Raw genomic sequence first — 24,111 nt, 5'->3', positions numbered from 1 at the left:
GGCGAGTTCCTAGCAGAGTTGATAGGGAAACTAGGATGGTACACAATAGCTAGGTAAAAGTACCACATGGAACATTTTTCTAAGCCTTTTCAATTGCTATATGAGCATATTTGTCCAAACAGCACAAAGAGAAGTGAAGAAACAGAATTAAGTAATAACCACTGCAAAGCATAGGAAAGTGAATTCACATTTCTGGCATTATTTACACTCTTCTTCACTTCTTTATTTTCTGAAAAAGTAGCACTTGTACAATATTGTAGCAACATTCAGTCTTTTCTTGATTGAACGTCTATAATTTTCCACTACAAAGAATAATACACAATACCTTTGTATTCTTCACAATCCAGAGTAAATGACTGTCTTAAAAAGGTTGGAACTATACAGAAAGCAAAAATCATGAAAGATGAATTGGTAAAATGAGAAAAAATGTCTTTAATACTGGACAAGTAAGCCAATAACCTGTTTATAATCAAATGATTAGGATAAAGATATATTTTAGGATTTTTGCTCCAATCTACTGAAATTCATGGTAGTTGTTCTGTGATATGTGGCATTTCTGAAAAGTTTAGGAAATCCTTTGGGTATTTAATCTTTCAGATGTTCTCGTTTCTGAAGCCCACAGTGAAATCCATGGCACAAAGAACATGACTTATTTTTTATTAAGTTCTTACAGCAGAGGAACAGCGCGGGCTACCATATTACATAGGAAATGTTCCCCCAAGTACTTGCTCAATCAAGTCACTTTTTAAAGAAAGACAGGGAGTTACATCCATATTTATTTAAATATCACAAATAACTTCCAAACAAGTGAAGGCATCAGAACAGTATATCAAGAAGTGAGCAATGTCCCTGCCTCAGTGTTTAATGAAGACACCCAAATATGGACAAGGTGTAAGTACATTAATGACAGCAGTCATTCCAGGAATTCTTGATGAAGTTAGCACTTAAAAATAGTTCCAGTGGGATTAAAATTAAAATTCTTCTGAGAAGCATCATTTGGCAATAGGATGAGAGGTCTTTATTTGTGGAGGTCAAAGAGCATTCTGGGAAGTCAGGAAGAATAGATAACTCTTTTATCTCAAGTCCTTCATGTCCACGGCCAAGTTTCTAGCATCTGCCTGTATTTAAGCTGCATTAGAAGCATGCCTGAGAGATTTGGGGTTAGTCTGAAGTTGCTGCTTTGACCATATCAGTGATATTAGACCAGTAAGTATATGGCTTATTTAAATTGATGTCCTTGAATGATCTCATAAGGGCTTTAGCAGGTAACTTCTAAGTACTGAGAAAATTGACTTGATTGATGGCAATAGCATTGATCTTCTATGAGAATTTAACTGTGAAAATTCCTTATTAGTGTTTAGTCGGATAGAAATGCAGAACGTGCACAGCAGTTCTCAGTTTTTCTTCCTTGATTGTTACTCCTGACCCCAGTGTTGTTTGGACACACTTTTTATTGTCACACCAGAGGAGGGAGGGTCATATTGATATCTAATGAGCAGGACTAGAAGAAAGAATGATCCACCCAAAATTCTAGGGGAGGATCTATATGAGGAGAAAGATAATTTACACAATTTGAAAGAGCAGCAAGCCAAAGACACTTGGAGATTTTGATTTATGGTCATGAAAAATTCTGACATAGTACATTTCCTCTGTGTCTAAACTACTCCCTAACAATAAATTAGGTTTCTCATGACACTGCATTAACTTTTAAAACCACGAGGGAGCTATTCCACATGTTAATGCTTTGGTGTATTAAACACAGCCTTAGGGTATTTAGAAAAAGTTAAGGGAACTTTCAAAAGTTTCTAATTTACAAGTGAGCATTAAGAAAACCAACACATATGAAAAGGACATAAATACACTTAAAAAGGAACACATAAACAAGCTTAAACGTTTGGAGAACACCAAGTGACCTAACAGGTTTATATGTGTGTGTGTGGAGGGCAGGGGGGCCATTAGTTAGAAATGGCCAAAGGTGTGTTTTGATCTGGGTTTTAAAGAGAAAGAAAATTGTAAATTAGTTAAGAGACTATTGTAGCAATTCAGTAGCCTTTGTTAATGTGAAACAGAAAGTCAGGAATTGCTAATTCAATTTCCTGAGGGTTTCCAACAAGTAGTGGGAGGAAGAGATCAGATTAGTTCACTATGGAGCCAAAACGGTTTAATATATGTTTGATAAACTTAAGGAGACTTTTATGATCATGTTAAATGCATGCTGGGTAACTATAGCAGGATTGAGAGAGGTAAATTTGATTAAAAAAATTATAAAAGAAAATCATTTTGTGACATTTTCCCATGCCATAAATGAAGGTTACTGACATCTGGGGAGGAGAAGCTGACTTAAATCTCTTCATTACAGGGTGTTGACAAGTTTTGAAAGTTGTCCTACCAGCTACTGGGTTATCAATCAGTGGGGATGGTTTTTATTTATGCATTTCACAGATACATCTGTGGAGAACGCATCACAGCTCTGATTTTGTCTTCCTTTTCCTCACTCCACCAGCTAGGACATACAGATGAATCTGGGTATGTGAAGAAAGAAAGGAACATGAGCAGGAAGTGGAAAGCATTTACAGAATATTTGGGTGTGCTCCATTAAATAACGCACTTAACAGTAGATATTTTATTTTTTTACTATTTTATTGTGGTTTTTCTTTAAAAAGAAATACTTGTTTTTTTTTTTTAAAACTTGAGACAAGGTCTCTCTATGTAGCTGAGCTAGTCTCAGCTAGAAATTTCCCCTCAAATTTTCCAAGCTTATTTGTTTCTTCTAGATAATCCTTCTGAATACTTTTGGTAGAAATCACATTGGTCATGTGCAGATTCTCCCTAAAAAATGAACAGGTATTTAAGATTGAAAATTAAAAATATTGCTGAGAAAAAATTAAAAGACTTAAAAACTATTAGAAAGCTTATCAGTAGAAAGATTATAATTCTTTCAAAACTCATCGATAGATTGAGAGTTAATAAAAATGGTAAACTTTCTAATATACACATAGAAATTAAAAGTTAAGATCATCAAGTCAATTTAAAATGATAAAGTTTGGGAAGAGACAGAGGGATCAGACTAAAATGAAGGCAGTTCCATACAGGTGCCAGCAAAGGCATGCTGGGTAAAGACACAGAATGAAACAGGAAATCAAAGTACTGACTAATTTACAAACTCCACATAACAATACAGTAAGAAAGATGTTTTTTTCTTTTCAATAAACAATGCTCAATCATTTTGGTATCCATATGAACGTCAAAAGCATGCCTGGACTTGCATTTCGTAGCATATATGAAACATGGTTTTAGATGGCTTACAGATCTATGAAAGAAAAGCAGCAAAGATCTTCAACAAAAACAAAGAATATTCTTATGTCCTTGGCACTGGCAGAGATTTCCTAGGCAGAACACAAAAGGACAGAAGATAAACAGAGGAAAGACAAATTTATTTGGAAATTCAGGCCTTGTGAGCCTCCAAAGGAACCATTAAGAAAGGAAAGATACAATCTAGAAAGTGGTAGAAGTTATTCTCAGTACATATACCAAGCAAAGAATCATATTCAGCATACATAAATAATCCAAACTGATTAGTAATAATAACTTAAAAAGAAAGGTCATCAAATAGAGAAACAAAAGAATTAAATAGACCCTAAAACTCCAAAGGCAGTAAGTGGCTAGTAAATATATAAAATGACACTCATATTTATTAAAGGGACAATACCTATTGAAATCACAATATGTATACCTATATCTACACCACAATAGCAAAAATGAGAATACATTGAATGTCAAATACTAACAAGGATTTGAAACAACTAGAATTTCCAGATGTTACTGATAGAAGTATAAGGGATTTGTCTTAAGTATATAGGTGGACTTACAGGAAGGAAAATGCAATTATATTCCTAAGTATAAATGCAGAAGAAATGTGCTCACAGTTATACCCACTCTGAAGCAGAAACTATATATCCACCAAATAAAAAAAATATATAAATGAGGAAATTTTTATAGACTCGTGGTAGAATCATACGGTGGTAAGAACAAATAATATACACCTACATGCAAAGTATAAATTAATTTCTCAAATATAATGTTAAACAAAAAATGCACACATGGTGTACTTTTATGTATTTAAAAAACACAAAATAGGCAAAGGCAATCTACGTGTTAAATGTCAGAATAGTGATTGGTGATACCAGGATGGATTTTTAACTAGTTTTAGGCTCTATTAAATTCTTTTGTTTCTCTATTTGATGACCCTTCTTTTAAAGTTATTATTACTAATCAATTTGGATTATTTATGGATGCTGAACGTGATTCTGTGCCTGGTGTACGTACTGAGAATAACTTCTATCACTTTCTAGGTCTGAGATGGGGAGAGAAAGGGTAGCCTCAGGTTGCTGATAATGTCCTATTTCTCTGAATAATGCTTCCAAATGTGGATTCAGTTTGTAAGAGTTTATCAAGCTGCAATCTAGTAATGGATTCACCTTATTTGCATATGTTATTCTTCAATTTGAAAAATAACCAAACATAAAACTTCAGCTCTGGAGGTCCCACTGTTTATGCCAAATCCTCACTTTTGCTACCTAAGCTTGGGCAACGTTACTTGAATTATGCCTGATTTATCACATAGAAAATAGACTTCAAAGTTTCAAATGTCATAGGGTAAACTGACTGACTGTACTATAACAAACAAAATGATTCTCCAACCACAGCGTTTGCTCTGCGAGTGGTTGACACACTATGGCTCCTAGATGAGGTGAGCTAGAACTCACTCAGCTGAAGTTTACTCACCGCAGAGGGAACTCAACCATAGAAATCATATCTCTGCAACTTTCTGAAAGGCAGACTCTGCAGATGGTCGGTGAAATGAAAATACTTTATTTTCTTCTTGAATACATTGATTGACAAAGACACCAAGGAGGGAGGTTTGCCCTGGAGCAGAATAGCAGAATTAACACACAGAGAGAAGAGCAATTATGTAGGAACTTAGAAGAACCCCCAGTTCTCTGGGTAGAAGGCTAATGGGTCATTCCGTGGGTGTTTCTGCCTTAAGCTGGGTCTGTGGCTTCTCTGTGAAGATTCAGTGTCTTGGTTAACCTCAGCTCCTGTAGGAACGAAGTTTCCATGAGTTTATCTTGATTTATTCATTATTTATTCTTATTCTTTTGGTACTGCTGGAGATTGTACTCAGGACTTCACACATGTGTGGCAAGCACTCTGACATTGAGCCATCCCCCAATACTTCCTCCCCCTTTAAAGTGCTGTTACGAGCCATAATACCACTCATGGAAATCAAAAGGTCACGAAGAAGAAGCAATGTGTGGGACATCCTGAAGAATACTTAGGACTAACTTTGTTTCTTTTTCATTTCTTTTCTTTTTTTAATTGGAGTGGGTGTTCCTAAAATGGATAAGCTTAAGAACTCCTTTGAACTGACCTTAATCGGGTGACCTTTTATTTTAATTGATTAATTGATTGCTCTACCTCCCAAGTTGCTTTCCCAGATGAAACAAGATATTTTAGTAATTGCATAGATGCCACCTTTGATGGGTAGTACATGATTGAGGATAAATCCATTGCCCAGAACTGTTTTAACTGATTACACACGCTGCTCTATTCTATAAACTGTGCTGTATCCTATCCTGTCTGAGCCATGGTGAGGGATAAACTGCATGTAGTATATTTACATGTTCCAATCAAGTTCTAATTGTGTACAAATACATGAATTCCAGTGTTTTAGATGATAACTATCCATAGGTTCAACTTCATAAAATATAAGCAACCTGTTCCAGGTTGGTGAATGTATCTATGAGATAGGAAGAAGGCATACCCCATCCCACAGAGACAGAAACTCAAGAACTTTCAGACTTTGTCCTGTGCTGTTCATCTACACCACTTTGTAATATCTTAATAACCAGTAAAGTGTTATCCTGAGTCGCGTGAGTCATTCTAACAAGTCTTCAGATTTGAGAAGCAGGGTCATGGAAACCATGACTTGTAAGCAGCCAGTCAGAAATAATCTGAATTAGAAGCAGTCCTGAGCCTATAGGATCTGATACTATGGTCAGGGAGATAGGGTCTAAATTGAATTGAATTATAGAACTCCTAATTGTTTGTTAGTAGGCTGAAAAAAGGCACACATTTAATCACAGAACTGTTCTATGCTATGGTTTGTGAGAGTAGAAAAAATAACAGTTTGGTTTCTCTTATTATATACATAGCCAATGAAATGAGGACAATAGAAGAACGAGAACAAGATGATATGGCTATTATTATAGCCATGAATTTGATCCAGAAGCCTTAGGAGGAAATTGCTCACCACTGTTACACTCTTGATCCACAGACACTTGAGATAGCTGTTTACTTCTGGGCTGGAACTCTACTGATTTATATTAAGGAGCTCAGAGCTGGATCTCCAGTAGCACTGGAGATCTATAGCAATTTGCATTCACATGGAGAATGATAGACTCATGGAAGATATACTTTAGGCTTGAAGAATTGGTAAAAACAACTAAAATGCTTCTTTTCAATGTGACTTACTTCACTTGGGTCTTTCATTAGATTTCCAGTATTTATGTTATGACTTGTGCATAGATGTGTCTGGTTGTCCCTGTTAGGAAGAGAAGCTTATATTTATAGAGCATGAGACAGGGTACTTAGTATTCATTTTTTATGATGCTCAAAAACATCAGAATAAAACAAGCCAGACCCATACAAAAAGTGCTTAGTTTGTTATTGTTATTTAAAACAATCACTAGACATCAGTCCTTAAATTCCTTTTCTTCTTATTTTCACATGGGCGCAAAAACTCTTCTATTTTTTTCCCCATAGACTTGCCTTCAGAATAAACTTCATTCTATATAACCAGAGAGCCAATTTAAATAACTATTTTATCACCACCTGCTATGTGCATCCTGATCTGGAATAACCAGTTTCATTTCCAGATCAAACAACCAATAACAGATTTCTTCTATTTCCTTGACATTTTACTTTGTGGCTGTCAACTACCAGGTCCAGTCTCTACCAGCAGGAGCCAGAATGGCAAGCAACTAATTTTGATAACATAACCAGGATATTACTGATATTGAATAGTTTATAGAATAATATTGGATAGTTCACAGAATCGGCGGAAAACCAATGAAATGGCTTTAAGAGTGGGAAGTAACCAAAGGCAGAGGAAAATACTGACAAGACCCAATAACAGATCAGCCTGATGGAAAAGAACCAGGCCACAGGTCTGAAGGAGCCCACACTTCAACTAGTAGTGTCACTCACTACCCTACCACTCTCCCAGCATTGCTAAATATTGGCAACAACTATCAGTGGATGCTACCACTCCATCCATTGGGCAGAGGATGGGTGGTGTCAAAGTATAGGATGAAAGCATTGGAGTGGCTATGCTGAGATTTTATTTGTGTTCAAAAAGAGATAGAGAGAAAAAGAATCCCATAGGTAACAAAGAAAATCTCTGATCCTAGCAGGAAAAGAAGTGACAATTTCCCATGACAACCCCAAACAAGATTTTATACTAGAAAAATCTGTAAAAATATAAGTAGAGGTATTCATGAAAATAGGATATTTACAAAGGCAGAAATAGCTTTCAGGCTTTTGTAGAGGAGACCGAGAAAAGACATCCACATATATATTTTTTTCATTTTCTTGTGTCTTTTGTGTTATTACAACACGATTTTTTAAACAGGACTGTAAGCTCCATGAGAAAGAGAACATATCTTATAAATCTCACATCTCTACCACTTCGAACAGTGGATATTGTACAGAATATGTCACTGATAAGTAACTGTTGATTTATGGACCCTATCTGTCCGTGTTGCCTTGAGTACCAATTGATTCATGAGCAAAAAGAAAGGCTGAGATGTTAGGAGCTACTCACAGCTGTGAGGAAAAACATGATATCACAAAAAGTGGCATTGGAGCCAATAGGTATGTAAGAGACTCATGGATTTCTTTCTTTGAAATCTAAGCAGAACATAAATGGAAACCATAACAAATAAAGACTGACAGTTGAACCTAAATGTTTAATTTCTCCAAAAGAATACTCAGTGCAGCTATAGCATCCATTTATGATACCAGAGTTTTCTATCTTCATAACATGTTCTGGTTTTTTTTCCTCCTTCATGGTCATTCATTTAAAATAGATGCCATTTTTACCCATGGCTGACACCAGGCCCATCTGCTATTCAAATATCGACCAATTTAAAGTTAGACAATAATTTAACTAAAGTAATCTAGTATTATCTTACTACATGACCTTTATTTTTACATGTGGTAATTCACTTTAGCCTAATTACTATTGGCCAGAAAAATTATACATATTCAATGGCCCCGAGTGATAAATTTTACCATACAACTAGGGCAAACAATGGCAAGTCATTTCAATATTTTTTCATCCTATTCTGAGAAGGCAAATTCTTACAAAGAAAGATGTTGAACTCTTAAAAGCCTAAGAACATTTCTTAATTAAAATGTCATTGCTGAAAAATTCAATTATGCTTTATCGTTTACTCAGCTGACTATATTGACATATAGAGATGTATTTCAACATGATGGCAATGTTGAATGGTCTAGAATTTTAATATGCAGAACTTATTAGTTATTATGGAAAATAACTAAGAGGTAGAGTAACCTAGGTCGTGAATAAACATTTCCAAAGTGAAAATGTAAAGGTCAAGTCATCTTGGGATCTTTGTTTTTCTTCTTATTTTTGAAAACAGACAAAAAAAATCCTGACAATATAAGAACAAGCAATCTAATATTTGCACACGTATCCAAGGATGAATCTGGGATGTGGAGATAATATGTGAAGTTGGAGATGAAGTGAAAGCTGTTAACCATGGCAACCTGTGTCTTTATGTGGGATGTAGCTGGTTTGCCGATTTTTAAAATAATGTGTCATGAAGAATGAAGTGAGAATGATCTTGTGGTTGATTTTGAGGAAAATAGCTAAGATGTCCATATGCTGTTTCAGACCTCCATTCTAGGTTTCTGAACGATAGCAGAAACACAGAAAAATCTCCAAGAATATAGGGTACTGTTTGGTTGCTAAGTGACACTTTGAGCTTAAGTTGCTTTGCTGCGAATGCTGGTCCAGAATCAGATTTAAGCGGGCTGTGTCACTGCAACTGTTTTTATCTGGGCAATGCCTACATATTCACCTTCTGCACTATGAGAATGCCCATGCTGAAGGGAGCAGCCAAGATCTTCCGCTCCCACTTGACACAGACTGACACTCTCTCCACTTTGCTCATGAACCTTCCCATGTTTCTGTGCTAAATTTCTGAAAGTCTGGAGATGTTGGGAGGTCTGTGCTACTGTTAGTCAAACTTTTGTACATTGCAATCACCACGTAACATTAAAAAAGTACTGATACCGGCCCCAGCTCCCACTCCAACTCATTCATGGCCATGGCCTCAATTGATACATCTCCAAGTAGCACCAATAGTTAATTAAGGCTGAGGACAAATGATCTAGGCCAGGAGTAAAACAATAGTTATGAGCATGCGAGCAATCAGTAAGGAAAGTTGGTCAGGATGGACCAGAGTAAAGATACTGTAAATTACAACAAACACTGTGAAAAAGCTTTTGGATTTTCCTGTCTATACCATGGAACCCTACTATTTATGACTCCTGAATCTTTTTTGTAACCCTTACATGACATGGTGAGTAGAATGTTTCACTAAGACAAGATTGTTCTAGATGTATTCATGTTTAGTTATTGGCCTTTTTGCCTTTATTCAATGACCCAAATCCTTTTTTTTTTTTTTTGTCAGTCATGGGGCTTGAACTCTGGGCTTGGGCACTGTCCCTGCACTCTTCAACTCAAGGAGAGTACTCTACCACTTGAGCGATAGCACCACTTCCAGTTTTCTAGTGGTTTATTGGAGATAAGAGTCTCATGAACTTTCCTTCCTGTGCTGGCTTTGAACCATGACCCTCAGATCTCAGTCTCCTGAGTAGCTAGGATTACAGGGGTGAACCACCAATGCCCGGCTCAAACTCTTATTTTATTGCTATCATATCTATAGCAAAATTGCAGCTTGGTTAATATAAATGCAAAGAAAAAAATCTTATTCCTTGAAAGAATAATCCTTAGCAATTATTATAGTCTCACAGGATTAATTTGAAAACAAATTATTAATATTTTTTCTAGCTTATCAAGTAGGATTTGTCCTCTTTTTGTCAAGAAGTAGTCCCACATACCCTGGAAATGTGATGAGTGGAAAGAATTTGCATATGTTAGAAAGTTTGCATGGCAGGATGGAAAACTCCAAATGTTTGAACAATAACTAAGGGGTATTGACTTCTATCTAATGGGAAAACCATCTAATGGGTAAGAGAGATTTTTTTAGCTGTGATTTTTTTTGGGAGGATCCAGTCGTAGAGCCTGAACTGCCTGGGCGCTGTCCCTCAGCTCTTCAGCTCAAGGCTAGCACTCTACCACTTGAGCCACAGCGCCACTTCCAGCTTTTTTCTTTTTGCTTATGTGGTGTTGAGGAATCAAACCCAGGGCCTCATGCATGCAAGGCAAGCACTCTACCATTGAGCCACCTTCCCAGCCCTTAGCTATGATTTTTGTCAGGGTACTGACTCACTGTCTCTGTGGTTTTCTCAGATCATTCTTTTATGTATAGGTCTTGTCTCATGATAGCTTCCCTTAACAAGACAAAGCTACAGCCAACAGCTATGTATTTCTTCTTGGTTGGTGGCTTTCCTTTTTTTAAATTTTCAATTTTTTTTTCTTTTTAAGCCTGGTACAGGTGGGTCAGGCCTACATTCTAATTGTTTGGGAGGCTGAGTTCATGGTATAAGGGCAGCCTAGACATAAAAGGTCAAGAGAATCCCTCTTCAATCCATTATTGGATAGGGTGTGCATACCCTTCATCCTAACTCTCTTAGAAAGCCAAAATAAGTGGACTGTGGTCCAAGTACATTCCCACGCAGGAAATGAGACCTGATTTTGTTAAATGAGTGACACAAAAACAAAGCTGGAGATGTGGCTCAGTGGTAGATCACCTGCCTATCAAGTACAAGGTCCTGAGTTCAAATCCTCCGCAAATAGAAAGAAAAGAAAGAGAAATGAAAGAATGAAGAAAGGAGAGAGGATGGGCTAAGCAGGTAGCAACACTACCTATAATAGAAACTTCTAACAGGAAACCAGTGTAGTCTAACTCCAACTTAAATTCAATCAACAAGCTTTGCCTCCTTGACTGAATGAGTCACATCCATTGTTAAAGTGAATCTATTTGAAAAAGCATTATGATTTCTAAATTCCTGGTCCAAGCCTAAAATTCTGAACCTCCTATCTCTATCTTATCTTGTACTTTAACTACTGGCTTTCAGTCCTAGTTTGGTTTAAAAACATTTAAAGGCTAGGACCTGATTCATTGGTTATGAGCAAAACTGTCAAAGGAAAGAAGAAGAATGTTTCCACTTTTGTAACATAGAAACATGTGGTTTTACCATGTAAGGAAGGAACCAACTCATTCTTCTTCTGCTTCCCTGGGTGGCTGATAAGCCACAGTAATTTCTCTGTTTTACAAGAATGTACTTTCTTCTATTTGTTTGAAGACTTCCTACAATGATTTACTTTGCTACCAACATTACTATTGCACAAGCAAACTGTTATATGAGCCTGCTAAGGTAAATTTATTGAGGCTCTCAATTTTAATTAGTTTTTTCCTCATATTTTCTCTGAAAACTTAATCCTCATTTAATGAAATTGTAAAATATAAGCAAATCTTACATGACACTTTTATCACCTGCTCATTTGAGATCAAAAGTCTAACTGTACTGCCTTCTAAAAGTTATACCAAATTTTAAGTGCATATTAAAATGGTAATTTTTTAAATCTCCGATCAATAGCTGAGCTTTAATTTATCTGAACAAAATAAAACAATGCCGATGATGGTTTAGTGTTGTATTTCAACATGCTTTATAATACTAAGATATTATTATAGTGATTTTATCACTGTTTGAAGTAGAGTAGGGAGCAGATTCTTGATTTGAAAACTTAATTGGTCTACACTTCCCATCAGAAAATAATCTACCAAATAACTTCTCCATAAAGACAAAGGGATTCATTCTAAATCTCTGCTCGAAATCTCTGCTTTTTATGATGTAAAATAGTACCCACTGTTACCACTGGGAGATTGTAAAAGCCTAGTGTATGCGTTCCTGTGAGAGTTTGCCAGGCTAAAAGTGTTATTACTTTATCTTGGTGATAAAGAAAAATATTTGTACTCTAATCTCTATTCTGAATTCTCTAATCACAACCCTCACATTTAAGACCTGGCACGGTGTGTTTGGTTCAGTGAACAGTTACAACTTGTGCCCTCCCTTTAATTTGGCCACCTTGGTTTATTTTGTTTTAAGTTTTCTTCCTTATTTATGATCAAAGCATAGGCTTACTGCGTGGCCTTAGACTGACGATTTACAACCAGCTCATAAATGCCCCTTGTTCCCTGAGTTATGGTGGGGCTCCTTCTTGCTGTCCGTGACCTCTTTCTCCCAGGTCCCACTTACTGCTCATCTCAGGCAACCAGTTGAAATTCATTCGTTTAGGTACCTGTTGAAAAAGGGAAGTCAGCTTTGAGACACTGTCTATGTTTTCTACGTCATCTTGGTTTCAGCCTGCCAAAGTCATGGGAGGTAAGGCTTTGTCATGCTTTGGTCTGAGAATTGCTTAGAACGTAGCTAAACTTTGTTAAGTAAGTCTAGGGAAATATCAGAAGGACTATAAAAGGCAAAAGTAGTTTTAGTAATGAAATTAATTGATAATAAGCCAGTCTAACTGTCAGAAGAGAAGAACCTTGGGAAGAAAAACAGTTTCTAAAGGTCAATACCCAGCGTGCTGTAATCTCTACCATCTGTGTTCAGGCTGGTAAGATTGTGAAACTGTCATATGTAGTCTTTTTCTCTGAAAATAACAGACAAGGGGGGAAAAAGGCTGCCCATCAGGGAATCTGTATGTACTTAGATAGATAGAAAATGAAAACACTATATGGTATAAACTTGGGATGACCCTTAATTTTCCTTCCTCTTGACCTACATGGGTCCACAGACAGTTTCAGAAAGAAAAGGACTACCATGGCAAATTGAAATAATTCGGTCACCAATGAAGTGTAATGTAATATTTACAAGGCGGAACCACTGGGTAGTTGAAGTTTGAGCCCACTTTCTTTAAAATGTGATCCTATATTCTGAAGAGAACAAATAGGGACTTTTCTTTAATAGACTTATTTTTTTAATAAGAAGAAAATGTGTTAAAAGAAAGAGAAAGAAATGTACTCAATACCTGATTTATGTAATTGTAACCCCTCTGTGCATCATGGCTACAATAAAAATAAAGACTTTGAAAGAAAAAAGAAAATGAGTTTTGTTTCTCCTTCTCTAAGGATTGACACATAATAGTAAAGATGTACAAGGCTGTGCTTCTGTTTTATTTTACTTTTCTCCATCTTCTGACACAGAGAAGAGTATGTTAGAATATCTGGAATTGTCATATTGATAGAGGGTTTGGATGTACATCAAATATACCATAATTATTACTAAAAAATTCCTCTACACTCACATTTCTTGACTAGTATTTCTATACAAGTGGAAAACAATTTATAGATGAAAAAGTTATTTATCATATTTATACATGAATGTATACATATATTGGAGTAAATAAACATTATGTAACATTATTTGATGAATTTTCCCATATAAGTCTTAAATATTTTTATTAGGATTTTGTGTATTTTGCTTAAAATATAAAATATACTCTGACTGCCCACTGTTACATACAAAGTCAAATGTTTTTCAATATTGTTCTTGAAATGTCAGTTTCTATATTTTTTTGTTGAAAATCTAAATCCTTAGAATTTTCATCTCTGGCTCAATCTAATCTTTTCTGTCACATTAAGTTCAGCTGTGTATCACTACATCATCTGAAGAGCCTATTTATTTAATTTATTTATTTGGTTTTGTTTGGTTTTTCTGTTATATCCTGGATGCTATACCAACATCCAGGAGATTAATACATATGTTTGTGTTTTCAAAGACCCCCAATGCTTGAGTTCTGTCACATAATCAGAGATCTTGGGAGTGAGCACTGGTGCTATTTTAACCATAGGAGAGTTGACAGATCTTTATTAAGTATGCTTATATCTAATCTTCACTGATAAAAGATTTGTTTGTCTCTTCTGTGATTTCCTTGCTTTGTTTTAGAAACGCAAAATAGGAGTTTCTAGTCTCTGTAACACTTGTCACCGTTTCTACAGTCTCTCAGGAAGGTAGGATCCATAAAAATCTCAGATATAAAAAATAATAACACTCTCCAAATGCTAGTTAATAAAATCTTCACCTCTTTAGGGGAAAGAGATATTTTATTTGTATTCATTAAGATGAACAAACCAGTCACAAATGCCTCTTTTATATCTCTCCTGTGTGATGGAATAGCTTACACACATGAAAAGAAATCATACTGTTTGCTCCATGAACATATTTAAAGCACAAGTACCATTTGTTTCTCCATTTCTCCATCCTCCTTTATCATGTCCTCTTCTTCCTTTTTTTCTTCTTTTCTGATCGTTTTCCTTCCCTTCCTCCTAGTCCTTGCTCTGATGACCAAACACTCCCTTACCAAAACCATTTATTTTTATCATCTGAAGGCTACGTTGCTGGTTGAAACTATAAGATTACTGTGCTTAGTCTATTTTCTTGTTTTGACATTGTAAGCAGCAAAGTACTCATCCCAACTAGGTTATATTGTTCTGAGGACTGTTTTTGTTGTTGGAAGACGTAGTTCATTATAATTAACAAAGAATATTCAGTTGGTGAAAATCAAACCACAAAGCAAAAGCTGATTCTAGAAAAGAAACAGAGAGGGCAAGGTCTGGGTGAGTAAAGAATAGTAAACAAATACCTCTCTCCCTTAGTTTGGCGGGAAAGGAATTGGCCATTAACTAATGATACTGTCCAAAGTCTATGGTGCTGAGTATTATATATCACTGTCAATCACTTTGGAATCCACAGGGCAATAATTCTCCATAATAACTGCCAACTGTAGTCAATATATTTGCATCATGTTCCTTTGGAGGCTTATGAAAATGCAAATGAATATTGTGCTAATAATGCTTCTTATTTAATTAGTTCTGCCTAGTGGATATTCTCTTTCTTCAGCAAAGCCTTAAAAGTAAGAAATCCAATTCCAACACTGATGGGGCTATTTGCTCCCTCTTGGTTTGCATTGATGACCCATTTCTTCAGAGTTGTGGACCAAGGAAATGGAATCTATGATGTGAAACATGAGAAACTTTCTGGAAAGTGCTCTGGACAGATATGTATCCCTGGCATATTGTCTTTTTAACTCAGAGGAAAGCGTACCACATCATTTCTTAAGCCAGGTACAACAGAGACACCTGCAATCGCAGCACTCAGGAAACTGAGGCAAGTCAATTATTGGTTCAAAGCCACCCTAAGCTATTACAAAGGGCTCTGATGCAAAAATAAAAATAAAAAAAGAGAAGAAAAAGAAACGAAAAGCACCTTTGGGAAATGAAATGGATAGTGTATCCCCATCAATGGTCAGAGTCTTCCATTGTGACTGACCTGTAGTCCTGCTGTCCTGCTCAGGAGTTCTGCTCTTACCTGTATACATGTTTGCTCTGCATTTCATGCTTTAGAGAAACACTGCTCTATCTCACTGCATCCTAATTCTGTGGTCTGCCTTTACATGAGATGAATTAGTGACCCCAGCCTGGCTGAGCAGAATATGTTGTAACCCCAGATAGAGATAGAAGCCAAAGCTACCCAGTGGTGGTTTGCACAACCTAAATTTGTGGCCCATTTCCTCTATAAGGGCGCTTCTCCTCACTGACGATTTTTCTTTCCTCTTGCCTGGAGTTTTGGCTCTGTGGAGCATGACTTCAGTTGAGTACTGTCAGGGCCTCAGGCATTGCATTGCAGCGGAGGAACCTCGGTGTAAATCATGAAGCCTCTGCTCCCAACTACTGGGAACGATACGCATGATATGTAATATACTATTCAAGAACATTTTGTCAGGCATTCCAACCCTCTCCACTGATGGGACATGGTCTCATTTGTTTCTTTGGATTTAACATGGTCACAGACTTTCTTTTCCCTTTTTCTTTCATAATTTCAAATCTCACATGAGTCCAATAATATCCTTTGTAAAGAAATTGAGCTTGGTTAAACTTTTTTATTTAAATTTAATTTTCGGTACTGGCCACTATTCTTCAGCTTTTTGACTCAAGGCTGATCTCTTGAGCCATAGCTCCTTTCTGGCTTTTTGGTAGATTTTGGTAGATGAGAGTCTCATGAACCTTCTTGGCCAGGCTAGCTTCCAACTCCAGTTCTGAGCTGTCAGCCTCCTGAAAAGCTGGGATTAAAGGTGTGAGATACTGCCTTTACCTTATTTGTTTATTTATTTGTTGTTTTTAAGGATGATGTACAGTTACATAAGTCAGGTATTGAGTACATTTCTTTCTGAACAGTGTCACTCCCTCCCTAATTTTATCCTTGTTTTTTTTTCTCCTTCCCTGCCTTTAGCTTTTGTTAGATTTTATGCTACAACCTCTTGGACTCCACGTGGGTCTCAACATCATGCTATAGAAACATAGTGCAGAAAAGGCAAGGTTATGAAGAAATTCAGAGCAGTGAATTATTCATTGTATGAGAATCATCTCTTCAGGGTAAGTTGTTGCGTATAATACATTCCTATGTCACAAACACTATGTAGGTTATACATTTCAGGGAATGTGAATACGTAAAATGAGTGGGTGGGTGAAGGGAGGCATTGCTGGGAGGATGGGGTATGACAATCTGGGGGACTGAGTAGAGTGTGGTAATGTCCCAGAGGAAGGGAACCAGGACATGGTAGCAGCCTCAAAGTAAGTCCCTAAGGAAAAGAGAGTGGTTTAACAAATAGTATGAATAACAGACATCGAGTTAGAGATACAACTCAGTTACTCCCCAAGTTTGCTAAAGGATGGTATGTAGGTGCCAATTTCTTCCTTGACTTGATCATATACAGATTTTGCCGCTGCTAAAATTAAGGGTGGACCCACTCTGGGCCATTAGGACAATGTCACCCACACCCATATACCCGTATGTGCAGATTTGTTTCCTGCCAAAACATGTCTTTGGACTCATGTAGTAGGCATGTGCTAAGCGGGAAGCTCAGGAGCCTGTTCAGTGGAATGTAGAAGAATATGCATACATTCACAGGTCTATGACATCCCACAGGAAGTTTGGAGTTTGGGCTTTCAAATTAACCTGTCCAGGTGCATCTCAGAGCTTATATATTATGCAGATCAGTCCAAAATACTTTGGTAGTTAAGATTTTATGAAGAAAAAGTCTATAAAAAAATGTCACAGTGATCAAATCCTTGGCCTCTAGATAGATTGCCCTCATGTCAGAAAAAGACAGACAAAACAAACATCAAACCCTGCAGATCATGCCTGAACCTACAGGGTATATATGAACAAAAGATAAGACTATATTTTTCTAAGGCATTTGGGTGTAAACCTTTCTTCTCTCTTGCCAGAAACCATCGTGTTTATAGGCATGTTTTACTAGAAATCTGCTGCTTCTCACAATGTTTCCTGCACAACTGTCTTAGTAAAACTACATCTGGAAATGACAAGCACATAGTTGTAAATCTGGAAGTCAGTGTGTTGTTGTAATAGCTTGCAGCTACAATATGGCCGTCTTGCTGAACGCCAGAGAGAGTTACAAAGACACAGGCCAGCTGGAGCTACTGAAATGAATGCTATTTTTTTTCTGAGAGGATAGAATGGGATTTAAGAGGGTTACAATGTCTCCTGTGAAACTCTAAATGGGCTGAGGTAAATGGAACGGATGGCCTCTTGGACAAATCAATTCTTTCAGAAACGTTGAGGACCAGCTTGGATTGACAAGTGTGATTTGTCAGATGGCCTAAACACAGGTAGAGAGCCACTGAATTGTACATGTATGTATTTAAGCTGGACCTTAGGACCCAGCTAAGACAAATACCTCCCTAGAGAATGGCCTACATGTCCCAAGGGCCAGAGAATACCATCTTCAAGCTTCTGCTTGAACATCTCAGCAGTTCTTACTGCTATGACTAAAAATAAAGCTACCTCTGTACCCATAAACTGTCTCCCAAGTTAGGTTTAAATGAATCTCCTCCACAACACTTAACATCCAATATACTAATATTTAAAGATGAGACCTTTAAGAGGGACTGAGCTTAGGGTAGCTCCTCTGTCTTGGATGTGATTAAAGTGCTTTAAAAGAGGCTTCCCACAGCATTTAGCCATTTTTCACCATTGAGAATTCACTATTCCTCTCCTCCAGAGGGGATAGTCAGCAAGGCATATGTAGGAAGAAGGGAATGCACTAAAATTGTGAGAAATAATTGTCTGCTCTTTATAAATTACCAGCCTATGGTATTTTCTTAGAGCAGTGCAAACAAAGACACCTTGTGTTTCTTTGAGTCTTCTGAATTAAGGTAATGTGACTAAGAGTGATTCATCAGTATGCTAGTGTCACCAAACCCTATAAAACTACTAGCAAGACAGTAGTGAGGAGATAAGTAAACAGTATTTGGGAATGAATGAAAAGAAAAGGAAATAGTAGGCGAATTCTTATCTACTATTCAGATAGTAATTAGATGGATAATTTAGACACCGTGGATTTTGATCATAAAGTGTATGCATACAAACATTGTTCTTCTTAAAAACCTCTTCTATTTTCAAGAACATGTCTAACTTGTGTTTATCAGAAGGTAGATGTCTGAAGTAATGACAATATAGTGTCTTCTTTATCTCTAGTTAGTTTTTCTGTCATGTTCCTTTTCTCTTTTTGTCTCAGAGGAAGAGCCAACCACAGAGGGCCAAACTAGCTTAACTACCACTTTCACCCTTCCTTACTTCCCAATTTTCTAATCTTTCTTCATTCTTACTTCCAAAGAAAGCACAGGCTCCTATCATAGCTTTTCTCTTATATCTCTTCTATCTTTCTGTTTCCTGCTTGCTTCCAGGTATGCACAAATGCCTCTTCCAAGAATTACGAAGTGAACTATACAGACCACTGACATCATCAGAATTGGAGGAATAATATTTTACTCAAAAAGTACTCTAGGCGTGTGCTGGCGGCTCATGCCTGGAATCCTAGCTACTCAAGAGACTGAATCTGAGGATTGAAGTTCAAAGCCAGCTGGGGCAGGAAAGGATGAGACTCTTATCTCCAACTAACCACTAGGAAAAAAGGGAAGTTGTATACTGTGGCTCAAAGTGGTAGAGCATTAGCCTTGAGTGAAAAAGGTCAGAGACTATGCCGTGCCCTGAGTTCAAGGCCCATGACTGACAAATAAAACAAGTGCTTTTGTGAGACCCATAATTGTAGGGGGCAGTGTCTGAATTTATTGGTACTCCAAGCTTCTAAACACACATACATCTGAGGGGCTGAATAAATATTTGCCAAATAAATGAATGAAAGCCCCAAATGAGTAAATAACAGATAAATATTCTAGTTGCCTACACTGACTTGTGATTGACTGGCTGTTTTTCTCTTTTCCTCATATCAAATTCCATCAAAAAAAATTATCCTGATCTGCTAGAAGCCAAGTCACCATCACAATGAGTTGGCCTTGGCATCTCCATTTTTCCGTTCTTACTACAAATACAAATCTAAAAGTCTCAAGGTCCTCTCCGCCCCCACAGCTGTTCTCGCAACACATGTGAGTGGTGGTGTTTTTCTCTTTCATACCTTTCCTCATGGCGACCAGTTTCTCTCTTCTTCTTCATTTTCTGTTCTTTTTTGTCAGTGGTCAAGTTTGAGCTTCAGGCACTTGCTAGGCGGGTGGTCTACCACTGGAGCCATATCCTCAACTCATTCATTTCAGTTATCTTTTCAGGTAAAGTCTTGTGCCTTTTGCCCAGGTGAGCTTCAGATCTCATTCTTCCTATGCAGCTGGGATTATAGACACACCTTACCATGACAAGCTGATTGGTCGAGATGAAATCTTGCTGACATTTTTGTCCAGCTGGAATGGCTTTGAGCCATAATCCTCCTGATTTCTGTGTTTGTGTAGTTAGGATGATGAGTGTGTACATTACACCTGCTCTTGAACAATTTTTCTCCATGAGAACATTTAATCAGACTATTTCCAAGGTAGCAATAGCATAAATTCGAGAGTAAAACAGGAAGAACCATATTTGTTTATACGTTTTTGGTGGTCTGTTTTTCTAGGGCAGAACTACTGATGAGACTTTGGACCAGAAAGTGAGTATTTTTTATGGCTCTTGATAAATAGGAGCCCTGCCCATTTCCAAGTCTGATGGTTTGTTTAACCTGGCTCCAGACTGTTGTGGCTACATGCAGTCAATATTTATTTATGAGAATTGTTAACTAAAGGTAATGAAACTAATTGAAGGGAAATTTAAAAGGGGAAGTAATTTTCTTGAAACTTCTATTTGAAGGAGTTACTTTGTCCTTGATTAAATTGTATATGAATTTTAATTTGGCTCTTCAGACTATAAAGACCATGCCAGCCCTTTCAGCACAGCTTTAGAAGTGATTTCCATTGTTACTGTAGGGAGGGGACAGGGGTCCTGGGCCACTTTCTCTTCCTCTTCTTCAGAGCACTCCCATTCTCCCTTTTGCTTTGATGGAAATATCTTTCTCCCTTCCCCCAAAGAAGAAGGAAAGCTGTGATGCAGTACAATTCTTCCTAAGCTTTCTAAACATTGATGTGCATGCAAATCTATTCTCTCCTGCAGGGTCTTTTTCTTTCTTTCGTTCTTTTTTCCAACATACTAAATTGCATTAGCTCCATCACGCTAAGTCACTTCTGGAGAACATTTGTTGATTTAGAGAAATGTTTCAGCCAAACCAAGGCCTGAGAATTATACACTCACAGGGCTGGAGTGCCACCATTCCCCAGTCATATGGTGAAATTTCCATTGAAATCAATTTTGGGTTATTTTCCTTCTTCCCCTCCCCACCTCCATCTTCATAGGACAGAGCTAAAGTCACATCTTGTTAACAGCTCTTCTCTTATAGAGTACAGTATCCTTAGGAACAGAACTGGCATTCCTATGGTGACAGCATCCCAAACTACAAAATAGGAGACTACAAAACAAACTACACAACAGTAGCTGGGCTGTTGTGCAACTTCTGGGCTGTGTGTGTGTGTGTGTGTGTATGTGTATGTGTATGTGTGTGTGTGTGTGTGTGTGTCTTTGTGAATGGCAGAAGGTAGCAAGAAGGGCCAAAATATTAACAAAAACAAAAATAGAAGTTGTATTGTCAAAATGAGCAGCATCACTTTGCTAAGGCAATTGTGCATGGAATAGTATTTCTTGTGGAGGTTTGCAACTGAATAGCTGAAGTCACCAGCATCCTGTTGGAGAACTTCCCCAGTCTTCCCTGTAGGTGACAAAGTGTTGGAATGTCAAGCATGTGGCTTCTTGTAAATGCTTTCATTGGCTAGAAGGGGTGATCTATGTTTGAGGTCAAAGGCAAGAACAGGCTTTCTCCTTTCTGTTTCCTGTCTCCAAGTGATCAATCATTTCTTTCCTCAGGGAATTGTAGTCCAGGAGCCTGTGGTCTGTTTTCCATTGGCTTCTATTATCATTTGCTAATTAGATTACAGCCTAGTATTTACCTTACTCTGGGGCCTGCAGACCTTCCTCTGCAATGTTTTTCTGTTAGCTTTATGAATGCAGCAAACCTTTCTTTCTCGTAGCCTGTTCTGTTCAACCAGGCAAAGACAGAAATGTTTCCCTCACATTTCATTTTATTTGGGGAAGGGATAAAAAGTAAAATTCACCAGCAAGTGTAGACAAATCAGAGAGACCCCTGTCTCCAATTAACCAGTAAAAAGCCAGAGCTACATGTATAGCTCAAGTGGTAGTGCATCAGGCAAGAATCTGAGCCCCTGAGATCATGCCCCAGTACCTGCACAATAAATAAATAAAAATATATACATACATACATATATTCACATAAAAATGAATTTCAATTAATCTTACATGGGTTCAGATTGATATACCTTTGAGAATATGCACTTAGGAAATTTTAAACATCTTGTCATCCCTGGACTTTCAAATTTAACTCTCACTTTGAACTTACATCTTGTTTATGCTTAATATAAATTATTCTCTGACATCAAATAATATCATATCCTACTTGATAGGTAATTTTATGTGTCAGTCTGGCTAGTTGTTTGATCAAATGTCACTCTAGATGTTGCTGTATGATAGTGTAAGGTGATTAACATTTTACATTAATAGAACCTGAGTAAACTAGACAAGTTTACATAATGTAGGTGGGCTTTGCCTAAGCAGATGAAGAACTTAAAAGACCAAAAACTAAACAAGGAAGGGAAGTTTTGCTTCCCAAATACAGCAAAGAAATTCTGCCAGCATTTTTATGCCTTTGGATTCCAGACAACACATTCACTCTTGCTCAGATTTTAGACTTGTGAATCCCTACAACCACATGAACCAATTACTTAAAATACCTCACTCCTCTCTCTCTCTCTGGCTGTCTTGTTCTGGTGTGTGTTCCAAGTATTCTGTTTCTCAGGAAAACCATGATTAAGACTCCCATTTGGCCCCATCCACCTAATATAACCATTTCTAAATTTCAATCCTAAGATTTTATTTAGAATGAAACCTTCTAAAAGCACCAACCTACTTTAGTTTCTATTCTGACCTCAGGGATGCGTACTTTTACTTTTGTTAAATTAATTGAGTATAGTATATATTGCAAGGGAATACATGGCAGCCCAATGGCTAGACAAAAAAATCTTTCTCTCCAGCCCAGGGAGACATTTATCAAAATAGAATTCTTGCCTATAAAATGTCTGAGGTACATTTTCAACAGAGATTTCAACTGTTGTTTACTCATGCTTTCAATATAGAAGATTTCATTTTAACAAAGGAAAGATTGGCAAATGGGTCATAATAGTCCATGTATGTATCTGTAATACACCTAGGAAAGTGAAAGGGTTGGGTGGTATTGGGAAGGTTAGCAGAAAATGATGGGAGGGATGACACTGATCAAGAAGCAATGCACTCATAAACTGGCATGTTGAACTGAAACCTCTTTGTACAACTACTTAAAGAGAATAAAAATAATTCGTTAAAAAATGTAACTACAGCTGGTGCTGTTGGCTCAAGCTTCCAATCCCAGTTACCCAGGAAGCTGAGATCTGAGGATCATAGTTCAAAGCTGGCCCAGGGATGAGACTCTTACCTCCAACTAACTACCAGAAAACAGCAAGTCATTGTTGTGGCTCCAAGTGGTAGAGTGCTAGCCTTGAGCAAAAGAGTGCAAGGACAATGCCCAGGCCTCAAGTTCAAGTCCCGTGACTACCACCACCACCACCACCACCACCACCAATAGCAACCAAAAGTAACTACAGAAGCTCTCTGTGAGTATAAAGGGACAGTGAGAAGCATTGGTGAATTTTCCCTAAATCTGAAGAAGACATCTAGTTCATCTGGGCATGTGTTGCTCACATAAGTTCCCCAGAACTCAGGCTCAGCACTCACTCCCCTATGTCCTCCCCTTCCTACCCTGCCTTTAGTCACCAGATGACTACAATTGGACTCTTCAGAGTACTAGAGCAAATCAAAAAGAGGAGGCTTACTGAACCAGAACTTCCAAAAGATTCTGAGCCCCTCAAACCAACCCCACAACCAATTGTGATTTCAGGATTGGTTAACTTCTTCCTATAATTCCTGACAGAATCATTCATCTCTGTCAAACCATTCAAGGCTCAAGAGATTTTCTACCCCAGTCAAAATGTGGAATGGGAAGAAGGAAGTAGCTGTGAAATGTATCCCTGCTTATTTTTGCCTGTTTTTATTGAGCACTTCATTCTAAAGGTGTGCTAAGTGAATGTGTGTTGGGCAAAAGCAAAATGTAATTTTAGTGCACTGACTGGCTGGATAGAAATCCATTATTTCTAGGTGGAAACTGAATAATAAGTGAAAGAATCAATATGGTGTTTACTTGCACTGAGATTGTAGTTGAGTTGAAAGAGAGGATGGAGATTCCATCGGCAGTTACGATGGAAAATGTGAGGTGGTAGTCAT

This window comes from Dipodomys spectabilis, unplaced genomic scaffold (genome assembly GCF_019054845.1).
Source record: "Dipodomys spectabilis isolate Male_0828 unplaced genomic scaffold, ASM1905484v1 ptg000051l, whole genome shotgun sequence".
NCBI classification, from domain to species: Eukaryota; Metazoa; Chordata; class Mammalia; order Rodentia; family Heteromyidae; genus Dipodomys; species Dipodomys spectabilis.
This window is presented reverse-complemented; position numbering follows the sequence as displayed.